This window comes from Hippoglossus hippoglossus, chromosome 10 (assembly GCF_009819705.1).
Source record: "Hippoglossus hippoglossus isolate fHipHip1 chromosome 10, fHipHip1.pri, whole genome shotgun sequence".
Taxonomy (NCBI): Eukaryota; Metazoa; Chordata; class Actinopteri; order Pleuronectiformes; family Pleuronectidae; genus Hippoglossus; species Hippoglossus hippoglossus.
The window spans coordinates 3,264,548-3,288,336 of NC_047160.1; positions in this window are offsets into that span (position 1 = coordinate 3,264,548).

Sequence of the window (23,789 nt, forward strand, 5' to 3'; positions counted from 1 at the left end):
CAGCATTTTGTGACATTGACATACGACTGTTAACAACTGCTTGACAACACATTCCCTGTGTGTAAACTCAATGGAAAAATACAGAGTTGTAGCTTTTGCAAACTTAAAAAGAAAACATCCAAATGGTATATGGTAGCGTTGTGCATTGAACTATTTCAGGTTTAAAACTGGCAGCATGACGGCAGACATAATGGGGTAGTAAATATAATGACATGAATCAAAAGCAGACTATGCTCTGCAACATGTAAATGAGAAAATCAATGGAATATTCTACTTTTCATTACATTTTTGTCCCTGTATGTCTTTTTATGATCTGTTACAATTTAAACAAATGTTATTATTCTGTTGATTAATATTAGTAACTCTGCAGTTCCTCTAGTGTCTACAGACAATTTCAGTATGTTTTAGGTCACTGCTTTTGTTTTCTGGAACACTGATTAACCATCAGCAGGCTCCTTTTTGTAGAACAAAAAAAAAAACTGAAGAATGAAACTAAATAAATAAATAAACACTTACAGCCATTATACAGCAGATTACTTCTCAGCAGTTGGTGGAGCCAAACACAAACTAAAGGGATGTGAATATTTATGTGAATATTAGATGTGTTTTCATCTGCTCTGCATGTTGATTTCTAGCACATTTGCTGTGAGGGTCATTGCCTGTTTCTTGTGTCGGCTTCCAGAGATGTGTGTGCTAATGTAAACCTTCAGAATTATTCAACTGCAGTTCTGCATGGTCAATTTTTATAGTAATAATAAATAAAAAATAATAAACTTTATACAGCACCTTTCAAAACAGTTATTTCACAATTTAAAGGCAAACAATAGGTTACAGTTACAAAGAAATAGACCAGTATGGGACAAAGGTCCTGCCTTTGTGTCCTCCTGGTACTCTGCTCACTGCCCCTGTTGTTTCCTGCCAGTTCAACCTGTTAAATACTCATTTGTTTCTCTTGTGATCTGCCAGATTGTCTTTGTAACCTCTGTGTGCGTAGCTCTGTTGTTTTCTTTTCCAGTTTCCGCCTCTGACTTATTATTCTGTTTTTGGAAATCACTTGCTTCCTATGTTTGCTTGCTGCCTGACTTTGTAATATGTTAAGTGACAGCATTTTCTGGAAGTCAGTGTTTCTCTGCTCTTGTGATTACCAGAACTGTGACGCAAGCGGTATTCAAATGTAGCCTTCTAAAGTATGAATTGACAGCCACAGTTTTGCCTGTTTTGAGCTTCTTCAGTGGCGCAATGCAGAATCAGAAAACAGTGGTAACCCCCTGCATGGCACACACAACTGCAGAGGAGATGGAAAAAAACACACATCCCAATTTGCACAATGCATACATATATGATATGTCAGTGTTGAACTTTAAGCTTGTTCAGTCACTACAGATACAGATGTAAATCCATAAGATTCAAGCTCCGCTTAAAAGTATCTCGTTGAATTTGTAAATAAGATTGTTACCTCGACCAAAGACTTATCCAGGTTTTCACCCTTGTCCTTATGTCAATCAATCAATCACATTTTATTTGTATAGCCCATATTCACAAATCACAATTTGTCTCATAGGGCTTTAACAAGGTGTGACATCCTCTGCCCTTAACCCTCAGCAAGAGTAAGGAAAAACTACTAAAAAACCCTTTTAACAGGGTAAAAAGAACGTAGAAACCTCAGAGAGCCACATGTGAGGGATCCCTCTCCCAGGACGGATAGAAGTGCAATAGATGTCAAGTGTAAAGGAGAACATCATCAAGATAAAGGTTTTAGCAGCATTGATAAGGGTAAACATTTTGAAACATAACTGAAGGTCAATTAATTGATGGATTATTGTCAGTAATGGTCAAGTATCTGAGGAGAAATACTTTATATCAAGCAGTCCTGCTGCAATCATAGTCTATGGTCAGCTGCCACCACGATCATGATACACCATCAAGATCGGATGCCACTATAGTCCAGTCATTGTCCACTGCCGCCATTAGGATCCATCATCAGCTGCCACATCGATCGTGGTCCACCACCATTACCAGATGCCAACACGATAAAGGATCCGCCATTATTATCACAATCCGCCATACTGGATCCACCATTACGATCTCTGATACGCGATCCACAGATCATAATCCATGATGTGGCCGCAGCCGCGGCCCTGGATCTGCAGACGATAAGGCAAAAGGACTCCGGGGAAGAAGTCAAGTCAGTAACATGTATTGATGGGATATGAATTACTTTGATATGATAACGATTGAGAAGAGGAAGGAGAAGCTGGAAAGAGAAGCTCTGTGTGTCATGTGTCCCCCGACCTTCTAGACCTATAGCAGCATAACTAAGAGCAGGTCTAAGACAAGCCTGTACCAGCTCTAACTATAAGCTTTATCAAAAAGGAAGGTTTTAAGCCTACTCTTAAACGTACAGATGGTGTCTGCCTCCCGAACTGAAAGTGGGAGATGATTCCATAGGAGAGGCGCTTGATAGCTGAAAGCTCTGGCTCCTACTCTACTTTTAGAGACTTTAGGGACGACAAGTAAGCCTGAATTCTGGGAGCGCAGTGCTCTAGTGGGTTGATAAGGTACTATCAGCTCTTTAAGGTATAATGGTGCCATATTATTAAGGGCCTTGAAGGTGAGGAGGAGAATTTTAAATTGTATTCTAGATTTAACCGGAAGTCAGTGTAGCGAAGCTAATACTGGAGAAGTGTGGTCTCTTTTCTTGGTTCTTGTCAGGACACGTGCTGCGCCATTTTGGACAAGCTGCAGAGTCTTTAACGACTTACTGCTGGAGCCTGATAATAAGGAATTACAATAATCCAGTCTGGATGTAACAAAGGCGTGGACTAGTTTTTATGCATCTTTTTGAGATATTACGCAAGTGGAAAAAGGCGGTCCTAGAAATTAGTTTTAATTGTGAATTAAAGGACAAATCAGGATCGAAGATCACTCCCAAGTTCCTGACTGTTTCATTGGAAGCAAGGGCAATGTCGTCTAACGCAGCTATATCATTAGATAATGTATCTCTAAGGTGTTTAGGGCCAAGTATTAGAACCTCTGTTTTATCTGAGTTTAATAAGAGAAAATTGCAGGTCATCCAGGTTTTTATGTCCTTGAGACATGCTTGGAGTTTAGTTAATTGATTACATTGTTCAGGTTTTATTGACAAGTATAACTGGGTGTCATCCGCATAGCAGTGGAAATTTACAGAGTATGTCCTGATAATGTTTCCTAGTGGAAGCATATATGAGAATAAAATTGGGCCGAGCACAGAGCCCTGTGGAACACCATGGTTAACTTTGGTGCGCACAAATGACTCATTAATTTGCACGAATTGGAATCGTCTTGAAAAATATGATTTAAACCAGTTTATGGTGGTTCCTTTAATGCTAATTAACTGTTCTAGTCTCTGTAATAAAATTTGATGGTCAATAGTGTCGAATGCTGCACTAAGATCTAACAGAACGAGGACAGACACAAATCCCTGATCTGAAGCTATTAGAAGGTCATTAGTGACTTTTGCCAAGGCTGTCTCCGTGCTGTGATTAGCTCTAAACCCCGACTGAAAGTCTTTATATATATTATTTTCCTGGAGAAACTCGCACAGCTGATTGGCTATAACTTTTTCAAGGATTTTAGACAGGAAGAGGAGGTTGGATATCGGTCTGTAATTGGCTAAAACCTCCGGGTCTAGGGTGGGTTTTTTGAGAAGGGGTTTGATTACACCTATTTTAAAGGACTGTGGTACATATCCTGATGATAATGAAAGATTGATTGTGTTCAGTAACGTACTATCAATTAGGGGCAGAATTTCTTTAAGTAATTTTGTAGGAATGGGATCTAAGATGCAAATTGTTGGTTTAGAACATGAGATTATTTTGATCAGAGAGAAGCTGTCTAAATAATTGGTAGGATTCTCAGCCGTTTCTGAGATTTCTGTTCTTGGTAGGGTATTAGTGCCAATTGAGGGCAGGAGATGGTTGATTTCTAATAGTTAGAATTTTATCATTAAAGAAGATCATAAAGATATTGCTATTTCGGGATCGAGAAATACTGGGTTCGGTGGAGGTGTGACTCTCTGTCAGCCTGGCTACAGTGCTGAAGGGAAACCTGGGGTTGTTTTTATTTTCTTCTATTAGTTTTGAGTAGTAGGCAGCTCTTGCTTTGTGGAGGGCCTTCTTATATGCTTTAACACTATTCTTCCAGTCTAGGAGATTTTCAACACGGTTGCTGGAGCGCCACTTCCTTTCTAGTTTTCTTGATACTTGTTTTAACTCATGTGTCTTGGAATTATACCACGGAGCTAATTTACTATGTTTTACATGTTTCGTTTTTAGAGGCGCTATTGAGTCTAATGTTAATTGTAATGACCTTACAGAGCTATCGACGAGATGGACGGATAATACGGGTTTAAATGTAATCGGAATTATTTCCTTAAATTTAGCTACAGCACTATCAGGTAGACATCTAGAAAATGAGTTTTTTTATTAGTGGCATATATTCTGATAATGAAAAATCAAAGGTTATTAAATTATGGTCTGATAGGATTGGATTGCGTGGAAGTACTGTTAGATGTTAAATTTGGACACCGTATGATAATACAAGTTCAAGTGTGTGGTTACAACAATGAGTAGGTTGGTGTACACACTGACTGAAACCTATTGAGTCTAGTATTGAAATAAATGCTACGCTAAGGCTATCATTATTATTGTCAACATGAATATTAAAGTCACCAACAATAATAATTTTATCGGTCTTTAGGGCTAAGTTTGATAAAAACTCAGGGAATTCCGTTAAAAATTCAGAATAAGCCCCAGGAGCACGGTAAACTACAGCAAATATGATTGGCTGTTGGTGTTTCTTGGATGGGTGTGGAAGACTAAGAACAAGACATTCAAATGAGTTGTAGCTTAGTTTAGGTTTAGGATTAATTAATAGACTGGAGTTAAAAATAGCAGCAACTCCACCTCCTCGGCCGAATTCTCTGGGAACGTGTGAATTTACATGACTGGGGGGAGTAGATTCATTTAGACTGACATATTCATCAGGATGCAGCCACGTCTCAGTGAGGGACAATAAATCTATTTTATGATCTGAGACTAGTTCATTAACTAAAATAGCCTTTGATGATAATGATCTTATGTTTAAAAGTCTTTGTTTCCTGAGTTGTTGCAGAGGTTGTGTTAATTTGTATTAGATTTGTGTGGAATTCTCCCTCTGTTATTGTTTAATTTAATGGGACGGTGGACAGACACAATCTCTATGGGGTTGTGGTTGTGTGACTGATCCAGAGGGAGCGCAGAGAAGTGTTTAGCACTGCAGCTCTGCTTCCTGGTCCCAACTCTGGGTTGTCATTTAATAGACTGGGTAATATTCCTAGATAAGAAAGATGCTCCATCCCAAGTGGGATGAACGCAGTCTCTCCTAACAAGACCAGGTTTCCTCCAAAAAGTTTTCTAATTATCTACAAAGCCCACACCATTTACCATTCATGTTTGTTTTGTTTGTCAGCAGGATGACTTCAAAACCGATTTCCACAAAACTTGGAAGGAGGAACCCATTAAGTCTTGAAATAGATCCAAACAAAGGGATGGAAACTTTAACATTGTACAGTATTTTTGACATAATGCATGTGGTGGGGAAGCATCGTCACTGTGGGAGAACGTCAGTTATAACTATGGATCTATGAGAACGAATGATGACCGTCACCACGGTGAGCGCGCCGCCTCCTCGTCTGAACGCGACAAGAGAGGGTGACGGTCATCGTTCGGTCTCATAGATCCATAGTTATAGTCATAACTTACGCTCTATTTCGACCTCACTCAGACCGTCACCACGGTCTTTACCTTGGATGACTAGTACCATCAGGGTCGCGAGGAACAGAGGACTCCACCGCCTCACATGCAGCACCACGGAAGCCAATGGTGTGGGGGATGCCACGTTGATCCTGTAGAACCTAGAGAACGTACAGGGAGCGCTCCATGTTGCTGCTGCACAGATTTCTTAAAGAGGGACCCCCCTCAAAGCAGCCCAGGAAGTGGCCACACTTCTAGTGGAATGAGCTACCAAGGAATCTGGGACTGGGAGGTTCTGTCCAGAATAGGCCTCAGCGATAGTGTTAACAATCCAACGGGACAAACACAGTTATTTGTCTGTTTTGGTGGTAAAAAAAGTCGGCCACCCTGAGTGTGAGCCCCTCAGAGACTGTGTGCGTGCAATATAAGCCCTCAGTGCCCTTACTGGGCACAAAGTAGGCAAGCTGGCTTCCTCCTGCAGTAGAGCTGGATCAGGTTGAAAAGTGCTGATCTCAACCACCTGATTTACCATCTGAGGGTTTATGACTTTAGGCAAAAACGAGGGGTTTGGCCAGAGAGACACGCCTGAGTCACCCGCTCTGGACCCAGAGATGTTAAGGCTGCCATATCCCCCAATCCTGTTCCGGGAGCATACTGTATCTTAGCCAGTCTCCGGCAACCTGCATTGAACTGAGGTGCACCACTAGGGATGTTCCATGCCTTCCTGAGCATGTGAAAATAGTCACCAGCCAAAGGTACAGTAACTGATTGCTGTGACTGAGTAATGCCGGCCCAAATCCCATCCACTGGAGCAGGAGCCTCAGTTGGAACGTTGAGCCCAACAATTTTTGCCACACTTGAAACCTTTGAGATGACGTCCATGGGTGAAGGCTCACTGTCACCCATGTTGCTGAGGTTGGACGCCCCCTCAAATTGTGTGGATTTAGGCTGCTCTAGCCCAGCAGCGCCATCAGACTGCTCATCACTTTCAAAAAGGGAATTTTGAGCATAGAGAGAGAATGTCAGGGTGAACCACATTCTCCTCCTGATAGGAGGGTAACCTGTCCGGGGAGGATTCCTTTGAGTGCCCATGCCCTGATGCCTTAGCTGTTGTGGCCAGGTACTGGGCCTCAACTCTACCCAACCTCTCTGACAGACCACGTATGGCAGCTAGGATTTGCAGCTGAGTGTCATCCTGCTGACCAGCTGGTTTCTTTCAAAATTGGGGAGCCTGTTTCTTGCCTGAGCCCCGCCTGCGAACAGGGGTGTGCTCATGCCTATGTTTTCGGGGGGGCTTTCCTTGAGGTGTGTCCCCTTTCACTTAGTTGGGCTGGCAGAGGCTGCACTGCCCCAGCATGAACAGACTGCTCCACCCATCTGGCTCTTTTAACACGCTCCTCCACAGGCAGTTCCACTGCTGCCACACAGGGGTTCTCAATATCATCCATCAAATGTGCCATGCCGAAACAAGTAGGGCATTCACAGGGGCCATCACAGGGATCCATGATACCCCGGCAATAACAGAAATGTCCTCACATTTGTGCTGTCACTTTTGTGATTTAAGAATAAATAGATAAACAATAGCGCCCAGCAGCAACGGATAGCTGATTAAGGGGATCTAATAAACAGGCTGATCACAGCTGGCCACAATCACATAAAACGAAGGAAGGGGTGAAATAAATGTAATTCACCTGAAAATGCCCACTGTATGCCTGCAATGGCAGAAAAGGGGGGGGGAGAGAACAAAAGTCCAGCCACTGCGAACAGGGCTTAAGGGAAATTAAATTAGCACCTAACAAAAGATGATAACTAAGAACCAATTGTATTTTATATAGGGAAAACAAGTAAACATTCCCACCTGCTGCGCACAGAGGTGAAAAGGGGAAACTACCTGGCCTCAAATACTGTTAGCTTTTTAAAAATAAATAAATGTGAAAGGTTGACTTAGAACTCACCGACACTCATCACTGTGCGCGAACCCACGAGGGGGGGGGGGAAACCCCCGATCTAAATCAACTTGCCTTTAGGAAGAGATAATTTAGCGATCACGCTTCCAAACTCTCTTTCTACTCACTCCAGAGTTTAACACATGGCGTGCAACCCTCTGCCTCGCTATTAGAAAAGGGGGAAACCACATACAATCCTCAGGGACACAAGGCGACTACACAAAAGTGGCAGCTTGATAAAAGTGGAGTTCCAAAATATATATCACTTACCTGCCGGTTTCGGATGAGGCAAGTGAAGCAAAGAGGAGGCGGCCGCGCTCACCGGGGAGCTTTATGGCCGGCGAGCCCAGCCCCCTAAGGTCACTCACGTGACATTGTCTAGGGCAGTGGTTCTTAACCTTTTTTCAGTGATGTACCCCCTTTGAAAAAAAATTTCAGCCGAGTACCCCCTATCCAGCACAAAGCACTTTTGGTTGAAAGAAAGATGTAATACAAAGTGCTGTGCCATTAGTGTCTGATTTATTAAACTTTGTAACTAGACACTTTCAAATTTAAAACTCCACTACAAATGAGCAATGTTATGCAGATTGATGGTCTCTCTTGAGCTATTTGGAAATAAAAAGATATAAAAATAACTAAAGACTTATTAAAAAAGAAATAATTATCTCAATTATAAATAAAGATTTGTGCATGTAAAAATAATTATCAACTTAAAGTGACTGAACTCATGAACTTAATTGTAGATAAACACTTCTTCACAAAAAATAAATCATTAACTTAATTTTAAATAAAAGATTAGCTCAAAATAAAATAAAAAATTATTATCTTAAAATATCTTCTTTAAGGATTGAAAAGAATACTGATCTTAAATTTACAAACTGTCAAACACTGAAGATTACATTGTTGCATTGAACTGAGTGCTTTTGCATTTACATTTTAGTGAGAAACTTGTGCTTGTGCTTCACTGAGGATCTTTCTCAGTCTTGGTGGCAGGGAAGCAACTGCTGTGATCAAGCTCTTCTCCAAGCACAGTCTGTGTCTTGGCTTTGTTTTAATCACAGTCATTGCAGAGAAGGAGGCCTCACATAAATATGTGGAGGCAAAGGGTAGTAGCTGCTCCAAAGCTTTCTGTCCCAGGTGAGGGTGCTCCTGCTTCACACACACCCAAAACTGTGTGAGTGTGGCAAACTTCATCTGGAGGCCACGGTCAGATGACACTTCCAGGAGTTTTTCCTGATAAGTGACAGGTAGCTTGTTTCCGTTTGCGTCGGGGAGGCTTTTCGCATCGTGTCTTGAGATGACCTGAATTCAGAAAGTTTCCTCTTAAAAAACTCAGGTGGCTTACCAACATGACTTTCATGTTTTGTCTGGAGATGCCGCTGAAGATGTGCTGGCTTCATGCCACTGTTGGCTAATCTCTCCCCACAGAAAAAACAGTGTAAATAACCCAATCTGTGTTATTGTTAATATTGTTGAAGTATCTTTCTGTTATTTTATTGTGAAATATTTGCTCGCTTTAAGGTCAGACAATTTCATTTCCGTTTTTGTATTACATACTTTTATTTTGAAAGTGTTCCGGTAGAGACGCAGACTTCCTGTTATGAATGTGTAACTTCACAATGGAAAAGTTTGATGTTTTAGCGACCCTCCGAAGAGGCACAAGCTCTTACGGTGTTTTTTAGGGAAGGTTCAAATAAACCTGAAAACATCAGTTAAAGTCTCGACCATCTTTCGGGGGATATGCTACACAAAGCCTTGGGTGGGTGGCAACTCGTGGACGTAAATCCCATTAAAACATATTCTTGTGAATACTGACGGAATTTTGCCGGCTCTGGTTTCGCCTTCTTTGGCACTTGTCCCTCCGTGTTTTCAGCGGCATTGCTGCTACGCTTCAACCACGACTCCATTGTTTGAGTTTTCAAGGCGGCAGGGATGACAGGTGGCGTGTGCCAGGTTGGGTCAAACCATCCTGGTATGGGGGAGACTCGGGTTTTTAGGATAATGAAATTGAATAGCCTACTGAATATAAAATTCAGTTCATGAACTTACACTTATATTTTATTGAATAACAATTTTTAAAGGATTTTTGAATGGATGCTAATTTTAAATATATATTTTTTAAATCTCACGTACCCCCATTTGAGAACCAGTGGTCTAGGGGATAGGGAGATGAGGGCATCATTCAAGGTAAAGACCGTGGTGACAGTCTGAGTGAGGTCGAAATAGATCTTGGTGTGCAGCAGTGCTGAACGCAGCCTCAGCCTTGACTCCTCCTCTAATCAGCCAGGCTATATAAGGCACCTGTGAGCCTCTGTCTCTCTCGGCTGTTGTCCTGCTGTGGTTGTGGCTGAAGTGACTCTCTACCTTCCCAGGCTCATTGGCTGTGGCATGTACACTAAATTTACTGCCTCCATTACAGCCTGCATGTGTCCTGTTGTCCTGGCTGTGAGAGACACATGCCAAGGGACCATACTGGAGGTGGTGAGTAGTGTGTTTTATTTGTCTTAGGTTCACCTGCTGCTGTTTTGTTTGCTTTTGTTATTAATAGTTTTATTCCTTTTTTGGAAGCATTCACTTTATGATTAGTTTGTTTGAACAATTGTGTTACATCATTGTTTACAGATGTATTGTTAATGGTTATATTCATAATTAGGGCCTGAGCGCCGACGGTGAAATGTAAGGATTATTTATTTTTTTCAGGCAAAAGAAGGGGCTTCTTGAGGGCTTAAACATGCTCAAATTCTTACCAAACTTTGCAGAAAATTAGAAAGTGGTGAAAATGTACGTATTCTGGAGTTTGGAAGTGGGCGTGGCAAAATGGCTCAACAGCGCACCTGGAACGCAGCCCCTAGGTTTACCTTCGACCGATCTTCTCAAAATCGTATAGCCCAGGTGTATCATGACCAGACAAACAAAAAAGTCTCAAGGAGCATTGGAAAAACGCCACAGGAAGCCGCCATTTAGTGGCCATATTTCCATCTTGTTTAGATGACACCCACCTCAATTATGGAGATATAAACTACCTCAAAGATCGATTTTTCGTCACACGGTGTGACCGTGGCGTTCAAGGTTGATTACACGCCATCAAAACACGACGGTTCTGTATCTCGGACATATTTGGTCCAATCGAGTCCAAACTAGACATGTAAGACAAGAGTCCCAGCCCTGATGACACTCTACACAGAAATCATGACTTAAGATCACAGCGCCCCCTGGTGGCAACAGGAAATGTCGTTTTTTTGAACGTCTTACACTTGGAAGTATTCCTCCTCATCCACTGACGCAACCATGTCAACCTGTGTCAAAAGGGTCTCGAGACATTGATAATGTAGGCATGAGATTACTGTGACTTTTCGTCAAATGCCATATTAATGGCGTGGCGTTAAAAAGTTCATCAACTCGCCGTGACACACAAATGTGGTTTGAGTGAGATAGAACCATGAAGTACAGCAATTTCGTGTAACAGCCCTCCCCTGCAGACATTCTATGGTTTTAAGGAATGGGCGTGGCAAAACAACTGACTAGCGCCCCCTAAAGGGCAGCCCCGGCACTACGATTGGCCGACATGTCCTCAAGATTTTTGTACGTGTCTTTTCATGACAAACAAAAAAGTCTCTTGGATAGATATGCTAGACCAAACAGGAAGCCTGCCATTTTCTACAATTTTACCTCTGATGAACTTGTCCTAGAGCTTTCATCAGATCAACTTCAACTTCTGTGAATGTCATCTCAACAACATGGATAAATAAACTACCTCGGTATATATGATTTCATCACACGGCCTGGACCGTGTCCTGGCACCAAAGTTAATGAGTCAAATCAAGATTGCAGATGTAGGCCATGTTTTAATCACTAGAGGGCAGTGGTAACACCATAGTTTTTCCCATTGGAGAGGGCTTTCCTTCTCCATGCTGTAGGGAATTATTTCAGGCTTCAAATGTGTTGAAAACTTTATTAAACTTACTGATTTGTTTCAATTAACATTGCGACACAACTTTTAGTTCACGATTAAGAGTAAAATTAGCTGTGGCAGAGTATATTTGTGTTTCGCATGACTGACTTAATAATGGATAAAGTTTTTGAAGTAGGTCAATCACATTTTATTTACATTCAACTAAATCGCCAAATCACATTTGTCTCATTGGGTTTTATTTAAAGGACACATTTCACATAATACATCACTCCACAACACAAATGTGCATGAAAAACATTGACATTTGTGTAGTACAAAATCAATGTGCATCTGACAAACATAAATCACATTTGCCTCAGTAAGATTTACAATTGGCACCCTCCTTCTATTCAACAATAGACCATATTGTATAAATATTTTTTATCGTATGACTTCTTCCTGCCTCATCTCCTACTGCAGGATGGTAGCTTCACATTGCAAACCAAACTCAAAGCTCGATCCAAAAGAGCTCAATCGACTGGTGAGTGAAAAGTGTTACTGACCCAATTAGAACCTTTAACACGCCCTCTGTCTTTCGCTGACTGCAGTTGACAATTTTATTTTGTTCCTTCCAGTAGGTTACACAAAGAATAAATGTACATACAAAAACGAGTATAAACAAAAGAATAGATAAATGAACACATAAAATTCGATATGTATAAATACATGTACAAAAATGTCATATATAAATGTATCAATAATATATTTAATATATAAATTCAGACATAAAAGTATGAATACACATTTATTCATTTGGTTGTTGGCCATTTGATTTAAGTGGTCACTTTTGTCCATTTAAACGTGTTGTATTTGGACATACCCTTCCTAGGTCTTTAATCAGATCAACTTCAAATTTGGTGAGTGTTACCTCAACACTTGAACTCACTGTGCCTCTTACCGGAAAGGCAGTTTTTTAATTTTTGTCTCACTTCAGTGTAGTGTCCAACAATCTACTAAATTTGTGTTTGTAAACACTGGCAACAAGACATTTATACAACAATTTTGACTTAAATGCACTGCATCATTTACTGGCACTGTTCATAACTCGGCAAGAGAAAGCACACAAAGTATCCTTCAATTCATTTGTTGTAATTAATTCAATAATCACATTCATTTCGTATGATTCTTTATATATGATACATAAATTAATAATTTGATAACTTCACACAATATTTGAAATACTGCATCAAGTCAATCAATCATTTTTGATTAGCATTGCTCAAATTCACAATTGTGATTTATCTCTGTGAGGTTTAACATTTTTTCTTAAAGGACAATAATATTCACATAATACACCACTCACCACAAATTTGGCTGTAAAACGACCTGACACCTGTCTACTACAAAATCAATAGTATCTGAGTAGACATTTTGTATATCATATCATGCAGTCTTGTTGAAACTGATAGTCCCCAACCAGTTGCCATCAGGATCCTCCACCACAATCAGATGCCACCATAGTCCACAATCCATCGTTGGATCCACTGCCACCATCATGACGGGTGACAGACAAAGAACATAGGATTACAAAAATGCTCTAATACTCTTAATGCACAAGACATTTCATTTTACTATTCATTGAATATATTACAGTGGACATTGTATTTGTTACTTATAAAATACCTTTACTGCTGAATGTAGTTTGGTTAATAACAGCAATTACTTAACTTAGTAAAACATTAAAAAAGACCTTTCATGTAAATGCCAAGTCATCAAACCGCAGGGAATTGAACCCTGTCTCCAGTAAACTGGGAATTCCATCCGGAGCCTTTAGATTTTTGACATCACAAAAAAGGTATAGCAAAACCTGCATCATAATAGCATTTCTGTGTAAACATTGTTTATTACATCGAACCTACTAAATGTGTTTCAATAGATGTAGCTGCATACTTAGTGCAGTATTAATATGAGGACTATTATTTGTCAATACATCTTGTGAAATGCTTTTATGATACAGGGAAAAAACCTTCAACAATACACCCATTAAAATGACATGCAAAACTAAATATCAATGCAAGTAGATAAAACTAAGTTGTCCCATTAAAATAACCACTACATTCAACCACCTACAGCTGTTCTAATCCAATGTCCCTGTCCAACGACCTAGATGTAAAAGAACATGCAATCCCCTCGTGGTCACTAAAATATGTTGGCGAAACTACAGTTTCTATGTCATAACATGTAGTTTTTATATAGAGATGGTCAATTAATGTACCCTTCTCTGTTGTTGCTTGGGTGACATGTTGGATATATCCTTTGTCTGTCATAAAGTTAGAAATATTAGAAGATTTGAAAATATCTTATCATATGAAAGTCTTCTATTACAGCAACTGTGGTACTTATCGGATCTAACCAATCAATGAACTTGGTAAGATTGTTTTTTAATTGAGACATAGGATAAGATGGCGGCCGATAAATGACTATCAGTATCCTGGATGTTGTGTAGTTGTACACTAAACATTCCAAACTGAAATGTGGTACTTTGATGACCTCATATGGTAAACTATACATGCCAACTCCACCATGTTGTTCTTGTATGTTTGGTTACTGCTACTATAAGACAAACTACATGGCTGGTTTTGAAAGCTGTGACCTTGAATCCTTACAGATTCGCTTGAGAAAGCTTCAGGCAGCCATGTTTCTGTAACAGCAATACAGTTAAGCTGCAAATGCTCTGTAATATGTCGGCTTAAATTTTGCACATTCATCAAAAACAATGAAACTGTGTTTGCATTTGAAAAGCTTTGCTTTGAAATACTTTCGACCAAGAAGGAAGGCATGTTTTTAATTGCATCTTTAATGTCATCTTTGCAATACATGACCCTGTCTTCAAAATCCTGTATTACCAACTCTGACAAACTTCTAACACGGCTTCATGCCACAAATGCCTGTCCAGGTGCAAACATTATTTTGGGACACACTACAGCCTCATCAACAGTTAAACCCTGTACTTTATGTACAGTACAAGCCCAAGCAAGTTTCAGTGGAAATTGCCGGCACAAACCGCCTTTATTGGTTACCCTTTCCTCCTCTGCTCTAATACCAGTATAACCCAATTCAACTGCTACAGAATACGCACAGCGTTTTCCTAGTTTCTGCACCGACTTAATTGTCAAACTTGACATACACAGTGTCAGGAAACTTGTTATTATCACTCGGGTAAACAATATGGGTTACAATGCCACATACTCCATTTACCAGTCCGTCTGCTACGTCTACATTGTTAATAAGCATAACACGAGCATCTATACCCAAAGCCAGTGATTCATCCAAACACGTATTCTGTACTCGTGAATGATGACCACTCATCAACTTCAATCTTGAGCCTTTATCTCAACAAAATCAGGACAAGTCTTTGCAAGTTGGACAACATTATGCTCATTTACCGGTTTGTTAGTAGAAAATACGTGTAAAGCTGAGCTTACTTCACCAGTTTCAAAATCTCAATGTCACCAGCTAACATTGGGGTCCCTTTTGAACGAGTTCTAACTCTGTTCAACAACTGGGCAAACGCATCATCTTGTTGCCTAACAACCGTTTTTAACTCTACAACCTTAAATATAGTAGACCACAAATCAATACCTACATTATTTATATACAGCGGTTTTCCTCTAACAGGAGGCAACTGAAAAAAATCTCCAACCGCAACTACACTCACATTACCAAATGGAGCAAAATCACGACTTTGTTTCATCTGACGTAATCTTCCATGGATATAAGCCAACAGGTTATGACCCACCGTGGAAATTTCATCAATGATCAAAATCTGCAAACTACTATATTTAGCGTGCAACGAGTTCACCTTTTCTTCACCTAGAGGTATGTACGGTAAGCGTACATCCTTCCCAATGCTTAAGGCACTGTGAATGGTACTAGCATGTAAATTGTGGGCAGCTATCCCAGTCGGAGCTGTTGACAAAACACAAGTATCGTCTGGTTGACGACTCACTGTTGACAATAACCTCGTTGCTTCGTACTGAATAGCCTTTATTAAATGGCTTTTACCAGTACCTGCACCACCTGTAATGGGTCTGGCTTCGCCCCCATTACCTTAGCTAAGCACCATTTCCTAATCTGAGAAAAAATACACATCTGTGTCTCATTCAGAGATCTTATTAAAGCCACACCATCATTTCGACACATGACATTACCTCTCTTTTCTAAAAAGCCAACTTGCTCCTGAGTCACTGCTAAATCTGGAAAGAGATCCGTATGCTCATCCACTACCTGATTCTCATCTCCACGTAACTGTACACACTCTAAACGATCCAATTCTTGCTCTGGGTACAATTTGCACCAGGCGTCTTCTACAATACCATCCCTATCAATAGTGTTTTGGATGTTATCCAACACATCTGCATCCATTTCAAATGACTTTCTATTTACATCAACAACTGACTTAACTGAATGCAGCCATCCATCATCTAATTTTACATGGCCTCCTCTGTAAAACTCTTCAAATGTCACAAAACCCGCTGGTCTGAGCTGCACATCGATCCGATAAGGCAAAAACAATTGCAGAATGCTCTGAAGGAACAACTCTGGACTCTTGGTTTCTGAAAACCGTACATAACGAACAACGGCCGGTTGTGTTCGTGTTCTTCTCAAAATAAACCCACAATCATTACTCAATGCAATCCTATTTGAGGACCTTTCACTCTTTGACAAAATGCGATACTCTGACGCAAATGTTGCCATACACATATCATTAAAAGCACTATCTTTTGGCCTACTCTTATACCTATCAACCAAGCTAGTCATACACATCTCTTCTGTGCTGAGGTCCTTTGATGATGCCTTCTGTTTTAAAACACTTAAAGGCAAACTCATTTTAACAACATTATCCCCTACTGGCACAAATACAACTTTTCTTGAACATTCCTTCAGATGCATATTTGCTAACCTATGTACAGCCTCCTGAGCACACACATCTCTGTTGTGTAAATACACACTCCCTAGATTTTTTAACGCATTACCCTCCTTGGCAGCTTCCCTCTGTGCATTTGCCAATAACAGTCCCATTTCTCTTTCCCCTTTCGAAATATACAAAATGATGTACACAACACAAGCATACGCATCAGAAACAAATTGGAGGTCAATATTTGCATTCCAGATTTTGAGCAATGCTTTGCTGTATTGATTAATCCAGATCGCATTAACCTGCCTTTTCAAAACCACCTCTGTTTTCTTACCATAACGATTAAAAGCAGCTTGAAAAACTGCTTGATTTATACCTAAACGCGCAAACAACTGTTGTACAGATTCACCATCTGCTTTCCCATCCAAAATAGCCTCCTTAATGTCTGTTAAGATTTTCACTGCATGCTCCTTTTTCATAATATCTGACTTGGCCTTTTTGCATGCACAAGATACCAAACTATATTCTCCATCTACCTTACAAGTACAAGGTTTTTCGCCATCATCTGCACCAACGCTGCGAGATATATAAACGTTTCTTCAGATGGCGACCTAGGAAAAGTGAAATGACAAACTGTACCTTTCTTCTTACACGTTTTGGAGTGACGCTTTCAGTGTGTTTGCACAATGTCTCATCCTGTGTAGGTAATTCACACGTCACATACTTATCAATAAATTCAACTACCTCCTCATCTGTGTTTTTATCAATGACAGGTGCATCCTCTATCCAAAACAAACTATGAATGTGTGGTGAGCCACGTTGCTTGAATTCCACACGATAGTAATAATCAGTTATCTTACCAATAGGATTATACGGAGACATCAAAACCTCCCTCAAAAAACAATGCCATCGAAAATCAAACAGTTTTGCCGCAGTGACAGGATTAAGACGTAAAAGCTCACACCTGTCCGCCCATTCTAGTTCTTCGACCGTTTCTGTTCTACCTTCCTGTCTCAAAATACTAGTCAGAAGGTTTTTCCACCGCATATCAGCACAGGAAAATGAGGCAAACCACGTAGGAATACCAAGTTGACGAACACAAGCCAACCGTTCACGTTGTGCTCCCTGCCAAAAAGATGGAGTATCTCTAATAGGTTTAAGAAAATGAAACCCATCATATTCCAACAACCTCTTCAAACCCTCTTCATTATTCAATACATCTCCACTAACTTTATGAAATTTGCCACCTCGACCTTTCCTCAATGCTATAGATACACACGACACAACTTGTTCTACCTCTGACATATACAGAGCAAAAAAGATATACTCCACATTCTGCGCAAAATGACCATCAGCATGTAAAATGCGGTTATTAAAGTTGCGTGACAATGTCAAACGCGATATGTAGGGCATCCTTTTGGAAACAAAACAGGGAAACATTTGTATCATCAGATAACAGTCGCACAGGATTGTTCCCTTCTGCTGGAGCCAAGTTCAATATATTGTCAAAAGACTGATCCAGTGCTTCCTGACCTATGTCCACTGGCATCAGACATGTGTCCTGATATATACAATGCTGCTGTCTGTCATGCAGGAGCTCATCTTCACCATTATCAGCAGGTATTTCAACACCATCTCCACTGCAACCATTGTCCTTTTCTGACACATCACAATTTGTTTCTTTACACAATTCATTCAACCAACCCTCATTGAACACCACATCTTTATACTGTACATTAGTTTCTTTTAAAAACTGCAATGCCTGTCGTATATGCATGGTGTCAATTTCACCAGCAACAATGATCCTTCCATACTAGAACGTGGCAACAAATTGCTAGTTTGCACAATATTTGCTGGAACACACGTCACAGGACCATGGACTCCATTTTGCCCACCTTTAGGTAACGCCAACATCTTAATGAACGGAATATGTAAAGCGATTAAATGTTGCTCTAAACTATTCAAACACGCCAACTCTGCCGGAATAGGATCAACAACCATATTATTCATTGCACATTCAGGAGGCAATACACATTTGTTAATCTTACCATGACAAGTGTAACAGATCCACAACTGACTTCTAGGTGTATCCATCAACCGACTTGGCAATACACAATCATTACTGCATTTGTGCAAATACTTCTCACTGATACATTTCTCTGCAAGACAAGCTATTGCAGCACTCTTATTATAGTCATCTCTTTTACAATGTAAAACTTGATGACAAAATAACATTCTATGGCAGACGCAACACACAAAATCTGGTCCGTCTTTCACTTTTTTCGTAAACTGCTCCATAACAAAGTCAAGTTCTTCTGACTTAACTTTAATTTCTTGCCTTTTACGTTTGTTACGGTAACCACTTTACACAATCCAAAGCAAACCAGCTGTTTATTTTGTACACAAACCACTTGCTCAAAATGATTATCATCACACTGCTTCAAATATATCCCTTCGTCTGACACTTTACTCTTACAACTAAATTTCTGCCAACTTTCACCACTATAACTATATATATCCACTCCAAAAGCATTTGCCGTAGCCTGAATTTCCACATTCGTGGCACTACATCCAACATACTTCACTTGCGATTTGCTAATATATATCAGACAGACAAATATTCTTTACCCACTAACTTCATGAGATCTCCACCATCCTACAACTAAATACCCAGACACTTTGGGTCCTTGTACATCCTGCTTCTCAAAGTCAATATCACACTTGTTGCATAATATTCTTGCAACTTTTAGGGACAACGGCTTAAATTGTAAAGCAATATTGTCACTGGTAGACAATGTAGTATGTTCCTGTTGTTCTATAACATCCACAGTATCAACTGCATCTATAACTATACAACTTGAAGGTGAAACTGTAGTCAAATGATCACCATCTAAACAAACACCTTTATCCTTACCCTGCTGCCTTAAATTATAGCCTCTGTGACAAGACATGCCCACTTTGCCCATCAAGCTGCCGAACACAAACAACTGTCTCAAAAATGATTACCATTACAATTCTCCAAATAAATCCCCTGATTTGACAACACATTATACCTGCAACTATATTCAAGCCAGCGCCCTTCATTATATGTGAAAATATTTACTCCTAAACAATCTGCTGCTGCTTGAATCTCTTTCTGTGGCCCAACTACCAACATACTTCATTTTAGAGATGCTGAGGTACTCTCATTGAAGAATACTCGCTTCTCATGATACTGTCGTATTCCCCAACATTTTTCTGCAACTGCTTGAACACAGAATAACACATCTTTTTGTGATGTTGCTGTGTACCACACACAGCTTGACTAACTGCCCGAAAGAAGCAATTACCATAAGCAACAATTTTATAATTTTTACAAGGAACCCCTAACTCGCCAACTTGTAAACATACTACATCAACTTTCTCTGAATCTACATTTAACTTTTTACACAGACCTTGTGCAACGTCACTACAAAGGGGATTAAACTGCAGAGTTCTACCTGTGACATCAGTGACAAAAACAACATCTGAATCAACATCACTGATATTTACCTTCTTAGATTCAAAGCGTAACCCCACCGCAATCTTTCGCTTTACCCTTTTCTTAATGCTACTGGAGCCAACAGTAGTCTTCTGAGATAAACTACAAGCTAACTCATTCCCTTTGGTTTCAAGATTAAGTCTTGGACCCAAGGACAAGCGAACCTCCTCAGTTGAGCCTTTACTACTGACACAAACACCTGCAATCTCAAACAGCTTCCGCCCTTTGGGTATAGCTTTTGAAATCTGACATATGTGATCAAACAAATGATCTAGACAACCAAGGTATACAACAACACTCTGCCCATGCTGATCTACCATCCCATCCGCACTGCGTGCATGGGAATCAACCACTGCATAACGTCCATCTTGACCAATGATTGCACATGTACTATCACCTAATGTCAAAAAGCATGTGTCATATTTCATACACATCTTTTCTAGTCCACATTTTAAACTGCTGTGCACACCTGCCGCAATAAGCTCTCCCGCAACAACATCAACATCTCCAGATACATAGTCGCCATAAACAAACTCAACATTGTGTCCATCAACAACAAACTGTGTGGGAAGATCTGGAACACACAACAGTTCACACTTACCACTAATCAACTTGCCATCCCTCAAACATGTATAAAGCGTGTCACCTACAACCACAACATTGTCCAGATTGTCAGACGTCCATGAAAACACGCTCTCAAATGTATGTGTTGCTATTCCTACCAAACTTATAGCCATACACTGTTGTCCACCATATTTGAAACGCTTGTCACCCTGATGAAATGTTCCCCTGACAGAACTTACATGACTTTCAGGGCTGACAAAACTACAATCCTCTATAACCTGAGCTGCAACACTGATGTCAACATCACTGTCTCCACAAACTGTAACACTCTGTGTCGACTGTAACATCGTCTGTCTTCACAGAAATACTAATAATATCATACCACTGAGCACCTAAAGACTTCTTTAAAGCCATGATATGGAGCATCAGGTCATTAAGGCATGTATTAAACACAGCCACACACCTGCCATACCTACATGGCAACCCAGACGCATTACGTGCTCCGCAATTAACTACCACAAAATAGTCTTGGTGATGAATAACAGCAACAGGTGCACCCTGAAGGTCCAACAGACACATGCCATCCCTCAACAACATTTCTTGCAGCTCCTGATACAACTCACTCTCCTGTCCCATGTCAAAATACCTTACCTGTGGGGGACCAATACATACACTCCACATCCTGCCAAACACACTTTGCTGGTCAATTAACATGCACAACTCCTTACGTTTAGCAGCACTGTCCTGCCACGACGCAACAACAAATCTACTCAACTTAATCCCTTCAACTTGTACCTCTTCTACATCAGTTTCATCCCACGTGCACACAGGAACAGAAACATGTTTTAACGCAGCCACAACACTACAAACAAGAGAAGCGCTCACATTACCAGTTGATGCTGTTGCTGCTCCAACACCAGTCCCAGTTACAACAGGCAGTTGAAACTTCTCAGAACAGCTGCAATCAAAAGGGTTAGCAATTACCTGACCATTGGTAGATCTTGGTTTGCGTCGCTTACGAACACCCATCTCTGGCACCTGCAATAAAGGGACACTACAATTGAACAAATCCATCATGACAATCATATATACAATACACAATCTGGGGGCAAATGACACAATCAAGCCCAACACAATTGCTGCAGTTGCATATATTCACTCAAACCCTTTTTTTTATTGAACTTAATGTGTTCCCAACACTTATTTAAGTGTGACAAACTGAAAACAAAACATTTTGCTTTACACAGGCTTTAAGTACATGCATGGCAATACAAGTTATTTTCGTGCCACATAGAAAAAACACACTTCCCGCAACCTCATCCACCACAGCAGACACAGGGGTTGATTACAAAGTGCTTGTTTTGTTACAATTCATACTGACTGACTCACTCATGTTACAGCATATATATGGTCTGTACCTGACAATTTCACCGTATTATAGCCCATTTCGCACTCTTGTTAATGTACCTTCATCAACATGTACTACACTGTTATTGCAAGTGTACATGTGATCATATGGCAGGCACGCACCATTGACAGCCAATTCATAGCTACAACACACATGCCACCAAACTTTGTGCAATGCCAATATTTCCCTGCAAACAGAGAATATGTGCAACTCAAAAACTGCATCTCATACATGTAAGTGGGCTTTTCATTTCCTCTGTAAAACTGGCAGACTCTCACTCACGCACACATAGTCCTTGTACCTATGCTATCCCCGCCCACTCCCACATACATCACACAACTTATAAAACTAATCTTCAAAGAACAGTTAGTTTATATTGGGACTAAACCCCCAAAATATATTTTCCCACACACTACAGTTCTGCACCCCCTTCATAATTTAGTAATACACACCAACACTTTTCAAAAACTTCATTATTAGTTCATGTGCAAAGATCACAAAACATATTGAAATAAAATGCTAGGTGACTCTTTCAAATACCAACCAATAACGCATCTCATTCCAAGTTTCATTGGACACATTCAAGCAAACGTTGTCCTGCACAATGACATTCTGAATATAATTACACAATACCGTTTAACTTAATATGAATTAATTTAAGTAAAAAGCCCTTTGCTAATGTTCAAAGCTATGTTCCTATTACTTACCTGATTCTTTCCATTCATTCCACATAATATGGCACAATTACATGCTATCCCTCATTCATGTGACATAAAATGTCCTCACCATCTTTCTTACACCCAAATATAACTCTGTGTCTTCTACTTTGTAGTATGCATGTCTAGATCTAGCAGTTACTCGAGAAGAGCTATACCTAATCACCAATGAGGCACATGCAAAGTGCACCCAGCTCATGGTGAAGTTAGTCCGCATGAGGAGAGCTGCCATCCAACAAGCAGCATCTCTTCAGGAGCAGCTGGCGCACTCTAAGCGCAAGCTACAGGCTGCTCTACAGGAAATAGAGGTCCTACAGTCTTGTGCAGCATTTGAGACTGACGGTAACTTTCTTGATATATTTGAATCGAAATACAATTACATTGCATTCTGTATTACCTCTACAAACTATGTTGGTGTGTGTACTGTCTTTACAACACTTTATAGCAACTCCTAACCTACTTCCAATCCAATACAAAAAAAACTTCCAATACATGCATTTCCAGCTCACTACTCATGTTTTCCCACATCATTTTAACACAACATGCTACATTGACTGTATTAATTAACAACACTGACAACATTTAATACTTTCTTATTTTTAGACAGAAAAGCACTCAACTACAATGCATATTATATACAATCCACACTGCATAAAAGGTCTTCCATTCTTTCAGACATCCTCCCAAATCCCCCAGAACAACCCCATCACAGCTGAGGAGCCCAACGGCGACAACATAACTTTGATTGATAACTGTGTAAATGTAAATTGTGTATAATATCAATAAATCTGTACAGCTACTTGGTTTCATGTCATTCTTGTTTTCCTACTCAGTACAATGTCATATTGTTTTGCTCTGTGTCAATTCATTTCAATAGTATAATATCTTTGTTACAAAGACGAACCACAGATTTTACACTACATGTATAATATACATTTCTTCCTGATACTGCATTTTGTTCAACAATGCAGACCATTAACCTGCACTTCTCTACCTGACACTGTTATTAGTACAATGTTCTTCACTTCAGACGCCAGACTACTGTCTACTAATA